The sequence below is a fragment of the Podarcis cretensis genome (assembly GCF_951804945.1).
Source record: "Podarcis cretensis genome assembly, chromosome: 3".
NCBI lineage: Eukaryota > Metazoa > Chordata > Lepidosauria > Squamata > Lacertidae > Podarcis > Podarcis cretensis.
Window position 1 is genome coordinate 124732913 of NC_137172.1, and position 11070 is coordinate 124743982.

Here is an 11070-nt window from a genome sequence, read left to right on the forward strand (position 1 = left end):
TATTATTATTATTATTATTATTATTATTATTACTGTTTAATCTGTTGCTGCTTTAGTGTTTAGTTTTCATTGTTAACAGTCTCTTGTTTTTACCTTTTGTTGTATTTATTTTATTATTGTAACCAGCCTTGAAAAGTCTCTTGATGATATAGGCCAGGGGTTGTCAACCTGATCCCTACTGCCCACTAGTGGGCGTTTCAGGAATCTGGGTGGGCGGTAGGGGGTTCTGCAGCACAAGCTGAATCCTCCTTCCATCGAGCACCGGAGGGCAGTAAGGAAATTTTGCCATCAAGAAAGATGCATTAATGGGCGGTAGGTATAAAAAGGTTGATTACCCCTAATATAGGGAATAAACATACTGAATAAATGAATGAATCAACCTGGTCCCTACACATTAAGAGGCCAGGGATCCGTGGCTCAGAATGCGCCACTTGAGTGATGTCAGCAGCAAACAAACAGGTGCTGGAAATCCAGTTTGAATGCGACCCTTAAAGAATTCAGTCTTTGAGAATCCTGATACAAAATGACCTAATCTGTGCTTCTTGCATTAATATGAACATTGGATTTTTGCTATCAGCCTTCCTTCCTTCCTTCCTTCCTTCCTTCCTTCCTTCCTTCCTTCCTTCCTTCCTTCCTTCCTTCCTCCCTCCCTTCCTTTCTCTCTCTCTCTCTTTCTCTCTCTCTTTCTCTTTCTCTCTTTCTCTCTCTTCTCCAAACACTGAGGTGCAGTTTTTGACCGTTTAAAAATTACCAAGTTATGCATTTAAATATTATTTAGAGAGTAAATATCCATTTAAATATGCATTTTGAGAAGAATGTTTGTTTTTAAAATACTTAATAGATCAATGTGGAAATGAAACAGAATGGAATTATGGATAAAAATGCATGAAAGGGACGCAGACTAGAAATATGCAGAGTTGTCCATATCTGTTCTAATGCCAAGTACACAGGATAAATATGTGGGTAAGAGATTTTTGCACACCTGGCACCAGTTCTCAGTGGGGACCACTGAAAACTGAGCAAGCTATAATCTGCATGCCCCACCCGTTCTCTGCACAGGCCCACCATGGATTCCATTTCTTGGTAATTCTAGAGCGTGATGAAATCCAGGCAACTCGTGCTTTGCTTAGAGAAATGCAATATATGTTCTTTCTTTCTTTCTTTCTTTCTTTCTTTCTTTCTTTCTTTCTTTCTTTCTTTAGCAGTCTTCAGCTCTTCACTTTATGAAACTTTAATCATAAAACAGGAAGAAAAGACTGCCATTTATGTTTATGTTCATTCTTCATATGTGCAGCTGGAAATGAGCAGCTCAAAAACTACTACCAGTCTTGGAGTTTTGTTAAAAATGAAAAGCAGAACCGAAATGCCAACGTCAGTCAAATTGTTGAGAGGAGCATCACGTTCCTAAGTAAAAGCTACAGACAGAGCAAGCCAGACGCCAAACTGATTTTATTATGCCTCCAGTTTAGCATAAATAGGCAACTGTCAAAATACAGAATCTTGTCATTTGACAAACTGAAATTCCACCAAACTGAATTAAGCAGAACAGAGAGTCGTTTGTAGTTTTGACAGGCCTTCCCTTCCCTTCCACAAATTTAGGCCTGCTTGGCAGAGGGCACAGGTTTCAAATGAATGAAACGTGTTGGAACAGAATGAAGGAAGGATCGGAGGAATCCGTAACATGTGCACTTTATTAATTACAAGATACTGACAAGCCCAGAGTGTATACAGTTCACAGCTCCAGCTGGAGCAGGGGGCATCTTTCCACAGATTCACTGTCCAGCTCCTGGACCCACAAGGCTAACAAATGTGAGGAGAAATTCTAGAAAAGTTTAGGCTGTTTAGTTCTGAGAAGGAGAATTGCTTGTTACAATTGATGGTTGTAGAACTTTCTTGTATTCCGTCATTTATTTTCACATCTTACTATGAACACTTTCACATTAAGCTCTGAAGTTTGTGTGTTTAGGGAAGTTTTTAATGTTTGATGTTTTATTGTGTTTTTAATATTCTGTTGGGAGCCACGCAGAGTGGCTGGGGAAACAACAACAACAACAACAACAACAACAACAACAACAACAACAACCAAATTTGTTAACTGTCCTGGGCATTTTGTTGACGGGCAGGACACTAAATATCTAAGAAACAAGCAGATTAAATACTCCGCATGCACTTCCTTGGAAATAACCCTTATTGAATATACTGGGATTTCGTAAATAAACATGCATAAGAACGGGCTGCAAAAACAGGAATTGCCTTTTGCTTTCAGAAGACAAATACTTTTGGGAAACTGACAAGCAGAGCTAGCTTTCATGCTCTGTCTCCTGCTGCTTAACAGGGCTGGCCCACCCATGAGGTGGACTGAGGCAGCCGCCTCGGGTGGCAGAATGCCTGCTTTCCCCCACTGCTGCCACCAGAGAAGTGAGGAGAAGCGGCGGCAGCAGTTCCTGCCAACTTCCTGTGAGAGTGACGCAAGATCCTGAATGAAGCTGCTGCGGTGCTTACCAGGGGCAAGTGAGACTTTGGAGGTGGGGGGGAGCTTGGTGGGGCAGTACCTTCCCGTTTTGCTTCAGGACGGGCTGCCCCTGGGTGTCATTCAGAGGCAAGCTACCTCTGGATCGGAGGCTTTCCTTAGTGTTGTTGTTGTTGTTTAGTCGTTTAGTCGTGTCCGACTCTTCGTGACCCCATGGACCAGAGAACGCCAGGCACTCCTGTCCTCCACTGCCCCCCGCAGCTTGGTCAGACTCATGCTGGTAACCTCGAAAACACTATCCAACCATCTCGTCCTCTGTCGCCCCCTTCTCCTTGTGCCCTCCATCTTTCCCAACATCAGGGTCTCCTCCAGGGAGTCTTCTCTTCTCATGAGGTGGCCAAAGTACTGGAGCCTCAGCTTCACAATCTGTCCTTCCAGTGAGCACTCAGGGCTGATATCCTTCAGAATGGAGAGGTTTGATCTTCTTGCAGTCCATGGGACTCTCAAGAGTCTCCTCCAGGACCATAATTCAAAAGCATCAATTCTTCGGCGATCAGCCTTCTTTATGGTCCAGCTCTCACTTCCATACATCACTACTGGGAAAACCATAGCTTTAACTATACGGACCTTTGTTGGCAAGGTGATGTCTCTACTTCTCAAGATGCTGTCTAGGCCTGTCATTGCCCTTCTCCCAAGAAGCAGGCGTCTTTTAATTTCGTGGCTGCTGTCACCATCTGCAGTGATCATGGAGCCCAAGAAAGTAAAATCTCTCACTGCCTCCATTTCTTCCCCTTCTATTTGCCAGGTGGTGATGGGACCAGTAGCCATGATCTTCGTTTTTTTGATGTTGAGCTTCAGACCATATTTTGCACTCTCCTCTTTCACCCTCAATAAAAGGTTCTTTAATTCCTCCTCACTTTCTGCCATCAAGGTTGTGTCATCTGCATATCTGAGGTTGTTGATATTTCTTCCGGCAATCTTAATTCCGGCTAGGGATTCATCCAGCCCAGCCTTTCGCATGATGAATTCTGCATATAAGTTAAATAAGCAGGGAGACAAAATGCAGCCTTGTCGTACTCCTTTCCCAATTTTGAACCAGTCAGTTGTTCCATATCCAGTTCTAACTGTAGCTTCTTGTCCCACATAGAGATTTCTCAGGAGACAGATGAGGTGATCAGGCACTCCCATTTCTTTAAGAACTTGCCATAGTTTGCCATGGTCGACACAGTCAAAGGCTTTTGCATAGTCAATGAAGCAGAAGTAAATGTCTTTCTGGAACTCTCTAACTTTCTCCATTATCCAGCGCATGTTTGCAATTTGGTCTCTGGTTCCTCTGCCTCTTCTAAATCCAGCTTGCACTTCTGGGAGTTCTCGGTCCACATACTGCTTGAGCCTTCCTTGTAGAATTTTAAGCATAACCTTGCTAGCGTGAGAAATTAGTGCAATTGTGCGATAGTTGGAGCATTCTTTGGCACTGCCCTTCTTTGGGATTGGGATGTAGACTGATCTTCTCCAATCTTCTGGCCACTGCTGAGTTTTCCAAACTTGCTGGCATATTGAGTGTAGCACCTTAACAGCATCATCTTTTAAAATTTTAAATAGTTCAGCTGGAATACCATCACTTCCACTGGCCTTGTTATTTGCAGTGCTTTCTAAGGCCCATTTGACTTCACTCTCCAGGATGTCTGGCTCAAGGTCAGCAACCACACTACCTGGGGTATATGAGACATCCGTTTCTTTCTGGTATAATTCCTCTGTGTATTCTTGCCACCTCTTCTTGATGTCTTCTGCTTCTGTTAGGTCCTTTCCACTTTTGTTCTTTATTACGGAAATCTTTGTACGAAATGTTCCTTTCATATCTCCAATTTTCTTGAACAGATCTCTGGTTCTTCCCATTCTATTGCTTTCCTCTATTTCTTTGCATTGCTTGTTTAAGAAGGTCTTCTTGTCTCTCCTTGCTATTCTTTGGAAATCTGCATTCCTTAGTAGCTGCACAGAATAGCCACTAAAAGGCAGCTCTCCTCCAAGAAAGCATCCAGCACCCAGTTCCATTTTAAGGGTAGAATGTGTGTGTGAAACATTCATGTTCAAGTGACATTTTTCTTAAGATTAAACAGATTAAAGATTAAAGAGAGTTAAAGAAATGCCATATAACCACTGACTGGTTGATATTTAGAAAGATTTATAGAACTTTCTCACAAAACTCTCTAAACAGATTACATAATAAAATTATGAACATAAGATGATGATAATTAGTCCATGGACTTCTTATGACATTCTAGTTCATCCCATAAAGTTGCTGATCACAGAAGCAGCCACCATCATCACTAACCATATTAATATTAGTTTTCATGAAATATTAGTTTTCGTAATAGTCATTGTGGAAAAACCTAGCTTTGTGACTTGCTGCTACATGCTGTTCTGGGGGTTCTCTCAACACCCCCCCCTCCCCGAGCCAATTTGAGGAAAGCCCCATTGCACAAGTGGAAGTCCTCACATGGGCTTCTGCTGATGGGACTCATCAACTGAATCTCACCTGCAGTCCAGAAAAACTCTTCCTGAAGGCTCAAAGTCAGCTGAGAACATAATCAAGTGGGCTGATTGACATTGCCACAGTTTACCATTTGAGAATTGTTACTGTCACATGACAGAGTGGCTGTGTGAGATTCGTTATCATAGACACATTATTAAATATATTTTATGAGAATTTATTGCCATAGTGAAGCAGCATTAATCAGTCTTAAGGGCACTGCTAGAAACTAAGAAGAAAGATTCAAAGCCTGTACCATGAGTAAATTGTTTTGAATGCAAAAATGATTTCAAAAGAGAAAAGGATAAAGAACTGTTTTACTCCAGTTTTTAAAAGCTGGAAACTGAACTGATTTAGGGGCATGCTTTTAAAAGGAAATTTGAGTAAAAAGTTTACATTTGAGACGTTTCCTAAGCAGCAGCTTTATTGATAATAAGTATAGTCTGAGTCTATAAAAAACATGAGACAGCTAAAAATAATGATGAAAGCATCTGGGGAAACATCTCTGTTTTGGAAAGGAAACAAAAACTTTAAGCATAAATGCTGAGAAACAAAATTACATATAATCCCGTAAAAGTGTCCATGAAATCTGAAGAATTTTTAGAAATGTATTGATTCCTTATGGTCATCTGATTCATGTGATCTCCTACACATCAATTACTCATCGGGGTTGCTGCATCAAACATCCCAGATAAAAAGTTCTAACTGCAATAGCCTCAGTATAAATATATGTTTGTACAGTTCATAAAAGTTTCAGTGTAACATCCAAATTACTTGCATCCTCAAATTGCTGACCCCTGCTAAAAAATCCTCCACCTTTCCTCTTTTAATCTTTTTTATGTTTTCCATGTGGATCTTTTGGACCTTTATTGGGTTTTGTTTTTTTAAAAAAGAAAAAGATCTCCATTAGAACAAGTAATGCTGTGTCTGTCTGTCTGTCTGTCTATCTATCTATCTATCTATCTATCTATCTATCTATCATCTATCTATCTATCTATCTATCTATCTGTCTGTCTGTCTATCTATCATCTATCTATCTATCATCTATCTATCTATCTATCTATCTATCTATCTATCTATCATCTATCTATCTATCTATCTATCTATCTATCTATCTGTCTATCTATCATCTATCTATCTATTTATCTATCCATGCATGCATGAAGCATTTTTTTCTCTAGCAAGTGAGGGGTAGGGAATCTGAGAGCACTACAGAGGTGTGAGGGAATGAGTGCACCCTCAGATGCCCCTGCTATTCCTCTTACTCGTCCAGCAAAACATGAATCCTGGCAGCTACATTCTTTAAACAAGGATATTTTAAGAATCAAAGGATTGTAAAGTTGGACAGGACCCCAAGGGTCATCTAGTCCAATTCCCTTGCAGTAGGAAATTGGGAGTAGGAAAGAAGCATCATAAATTTTGAAGCAACCAAGTTCAAACCGCTGGTGAATCCCATGGCATGAATAGCCAGCTGCTCAACTAAGAACAATCACAATGGGTTCCTGGAATCACAGCACTGTAGAGTTGGAAGGGACCATGTGGGCCATCTACTCCAACCTCAACTAAATCATCCATGACAGCTGGCCATCCAACCTCTGCTCAAGAACCTCCAAGGAAGGAGAGCCCACCACCTCCTGAGAAGACCATTCACTGTTGAACAGCTCTTACAGTCAGAAAATTCTTCCTGATGTTGAGCTGGAATCTCCTTCCTTGTAACCTGAAGCCCTTCAGGGGTTCAAGTCCTGCCCTCTGGAGCAGGAGAAAACATATAAGTTGATGTTCATCGGCATAAAGCATTTGTCATTCCTTTATTTTTGGAGAAAAGCACAACATGTCAGAGAACCGGGAAATGTCCCTTAAAAGGTCGTGAACTTATTTAACCCAGACTTTGCGTGATGCAGAGGGTCCTGGAGCATATCTGTCTAAATGTTTTTCTCCCACTATCCACATCTATAAACAGCTTTGTAATGCTGATTGTGAGGAGTACAGTTAAGCCTGTCCTAGATAAGATAACTTTGTTGATTACAGAAATGTTTTAGTTATACCCACATTCATAATATGTCCCTCAACATAGCCCTATTAACCTAAAAATACTATATATAGGGACAAAAGTCCTAGAGCTAGTGACAGATGAATAAGTCTATATATTACTAAGTCTGATGTTCCCATCTCCTAATTTGACCTTGAAATAGCGTGGGCTGGTTTCAGCTTGTTAAAGAAAAATAAAAAAGTTTTTCGCTGCTCCTGTTAATCTAATCATACAATCTTCCACCAAAAGGGTTACATTCTTAGCTATTCCAGTTTAGTTTAGCTCATCTGGCCTGATAATTTGTCTCTATCAGGGGTTTGGATCACTTTAATTCAGTGCCATTCTCTAGGGTGTTTTCTCATCCTATTAGTTCTTAAGGATTAATTCCTGAACCATTAGTTATTAAGGTCTAGTCCTTTCCTTGTCATTCTCTCACTTTATTCTTCAAGTGTATCACAGACTCATAATCTAATCTATTTTTTAAAATAAAATAAAAAACTGAGATGACTCCCTCCCAGTTACATTCTCATATAAACCAGCTTTGCAAATTGCCAGTTAGACTGGAAAGAGAAGCTGCTGAATTGCAACTTATTACCAAACTTAAAACCATGGAGAGACCTGGTATGAACAAAGACATTGGATTCTTATCTCATTATACATGACAAAGCCATTTCTCACCTTCTCACCCCTTGCTTTTTCCTGTAAGACCCATTGCAGTCGTTAAGAGTCGTCAACAGGCTCATCACAACTATCTGCCAATCACCCAATCCCACCACCCTTCTGAGTAATACCCCTCCCCACCTTCTCACTATATAGAAGGGTCTGGTGACTTCTGTTTCAGTGTATCTGAAGAAGTGTGCATGCACACGAAAGCTCATACCAAGAACTAACTTAGTTGGTCTTTAAGGTGCTACTGGAAGGAATCTTTTTATTTTGTTTTGGCTATGGCAGACCAACACGGCTACCTATCTGTAACTGCCAGTTAGTAAGTGCATCTCCTCTCCTTATATTCTGGGTAAGAATGTTTGTGAGCTGGAAAAACTGGAACCACTGTTGTATGTCTCCCTCTGCTAACCAATTAATTTCCCACAACTGCACTTATTCATCTGGGCATAGGTCTGCCTGCCAAAATTGTTCTTTGGCAATTCTCAAATGTAGAAAGATGACCATTCTTTCCAAATATTTCATTCCTCTTGAAAGACTACAGAATTCCCTACTCTTCATAATCTGAAATGAACAATGGCTAACCAGGTAGCAGCCCATGAGTCTACCATAATAATCTGCATTTTAATTATTGCTGTTGTTACCATTACAACAACAAAATTTTAAGCCAGGGATGATATACGTGTCTTAAGGACATTACAGCAAGAGAGAAATAGAAGTTGGGTGAAAGGGCATTCCAGTGGTAGGGAGCTGTAAAAAAAATAAGAGGGATGCAAGAGGGGAATGCAGAATGAAGTTTTGTATGTGATAGAGTATTGGTAGCAGTAGAACGAAGGTTCTGAGGATGAGCATAAATACAGAGAAGCAAAACTAGGGAGACATTTAAGTCGTCAACAACAACAACAACAACAACAACAACAACACACGATCCTGTTTTGATCCTGGGTTGGGTCAGCAAACTGACTTGCATTACTAAGTCTTGGTAAACTGGGAAGAACATATCTGTCTCAGTGATGTCCATCTGGTTTCCCAATGTAGCAACATGGTCTTGCTGGTGGTATATTGCTGTGGACTTTAGGGTGCTCATCTCCCAGAGTTCCTACCTGGCTGAGCCACAGTTTTGAGCAACTGTGCCTGATGCTGAGTATTCAAAACCGATTAAGGATTCTGTGACTGTACAGACCACTCTGCCGACTAATGGTCTCCCTGCCTGAACTGACAAGGTAGTGTTGCTGCCAGCCCTGTGGTTCTGGAGACCTGAACATCTATGCTGAAGCTGCTTTGTATGGGATTTTATGGCTATCATGACAACCCTGGGGCACTTCCTCTCCATGTATTATTGGCCCAACACATGCTGTGGACTTGGTGTTCTGTTCTCAAAAGAAATGTTGGCAACATTCATTGGGCTCTGGCCTAGAAGTAAGCTTTGGGAGTTGACTATTGCTCACCTCCAAAAAAGATGTGAGCAGTGGTGTTATGATGGCAGGACTTAGAGGGCAGAAATTCACTACCCCATTCAACAGAATGAGCATAGCAGCCACTCCAAATATGAGAAGTAATATACATTGCTATATATTACATCTTAAGGCGAGGGGTATTCAGTTGATTCAGAAATTTCCTAACTCGAGGTAGGCATCTGATGTACTCACATTCTTCTCCATCTTGATCCAAACAGAGGAAAAATTCCAGGCTGAAGCATTCTGCCCCGCTTGGCAACTCCTACCCCAAGGAAAATGTGTTGGGGGCCAAGCTGGCCTCTGCAGTGGACGCTGTGTTGTTCTACTAAGGGGAAACATGCTTGGTTGTTCTTTATAGCTTTGGATAGGCTTGAAATATGAAGCAAATCATTCCTGCTTTTTCAATGTAACTTGCTTCATTTTGGAGTCCGACTGAGGTGAGCAGAGGCAAGCTCACCAGCCAGGCAAGGGGACAGGGATATGAGATTTTGTAGCGAATCTGACCAAGCACAAATAAAAGCTTACAAACCTGTTTGTGACAATGGTGGCAAGAAAGATGCAATTATGCAGAGGCAAAAACAACTTACATGTTCCTGTGACTTTATTGGATTTCTTCGGCATATAGGAATTGATAGCACTTTTCAGTTGATTCAACAACACTTACATGTCACCTCAGATTCTAGGAACCACGAGTTTCAGTCCAGGGTTGCTCAAAAGAACTGCCCACTTGGTGCATGTTCCTGGATGCACATTTGTAGAAGCATCCAGAGCCTTTAAGCCAAACTACAGGCTGCACGGTGTAGATTGGCCTCTTCCATCTCATTGCTTGGAATCAGATGGTTGGAAACTGTTTTCTCAAGTCACAGGTTGCTACCAGTAATATTCCTGGAAGTTCAAAAAGTTCCTGAGTTGCTCATTAAAGCCAAGAGTTCTGCAATGTTCTCCAATGTATTGCCAGCCAAAGTTGGAAACATTAACAACTATATAGGATGCCTGAACAGAGCTGCCACCGAGCCTACAGAGCATTAATGTTCTGCTTAAACCTTTATTTGAGGTTCTGCTTAGATCATCTGCTGGCTTTCTGTAATTGGATGAATTGTATCATAGGAGCAATTGTAAGCCATAAAAGCACATAGCTACGAAATCTCTCAAGTCTCTTGCCATTTTCTTTGAACATAACATGAACGCTACTGAGAACCGCAAAGGTTAATCCATTACAACAAGGCAATTAGATTTAGTGACTGTTTGGAAGATAAAAGCAGTGAGTCATAATCAATCCAGAGAAACGCAGACATGATAAATGTCTACAATTTCCTCTTACTTCATCGAGTTGAGTATGACAAAGCATGTTAGGGTAGAATGATTATACTTTTGTGTCAGAAATGTAGGAGAATTTTTACTTTTATTAAACAAGTTACTTGTGAAAAAGTAATCTGCCTCCAGATGGTTTCTGAAATTCACTCTCAAAATTTGACAGACACTATGTGGTAAGACACTTGGTTTACCAAGGGGTTGTGATGCAAACACATTTTATCTATAGTCCAAGCTGTATGAAATGTTGTTCTGGAATTAAATTCTTGTTCTGGAATTAAATTCTTCTGGAATTAAATTCTCCATGGCTCTGCACTATGGTGCTAGAGACGATACTTTAAAGTTACAATCCTATACATTTGTACGTGGGAGTCAGTCCCATTGAACTCAATGGGGCTTACTTCTAAGTAGGCATGCATAGAAAGTATGAGCTCCTTGTGGAGTCTCCTTGTAGATAAGTCTGCTGGAGCCCCCAACGTGCAGACATTAAATGGTGGCACATCTGCAGGCCAAAGAGCAGTTGCCACAACAAAAATGAGACAAAGCAGTAGCCACAGGAGATCCCAGAGGTCTTGCAAGAGGCCTGGAGCATATGAAATTTCTTGTGCTG